The following is a 200-nucleotide window of genomic DNA, read 5'->3' as shown; positions in this document are numbered from 1 at the left end:
AAAAAAAAAAAAAGGGGGGACACCTGGGTGGGAAATGCAGAGAAAGTGAAGCAGGGGGCTCTGAGCCCCCACAGCGCTGACATGGAAACCCTTTCCTGGTGGAAGACACCGAAATGCACACAAGAGGATGGACTCCGCAGATGCTGCTCAGCTGTGGGGAGACGAGGCCGAACTTGGGGGCACTTCTACAGCGACCCAGC

Source organism: Fulmarus glacialis, unplaced genomic scaffold, assembly GCF_000690835.1.
Source record: "Fulmarus glacialis isolate BGI_N327 unplaced genomic scaffold, ASM69083v1 scaffold13580, whole genome shotgun sequence".
In the NCBI taxonomy this organism is placed as follows: domain Eukaryota; kingdom Metazoa; phylum Chordata; class Aves; order Procellariiformes; family Procellariidae; genus Fulmarus; species Fulmarus glacialis.
This window is presented reverse-complemented; position numbering follows the sequence as displayed.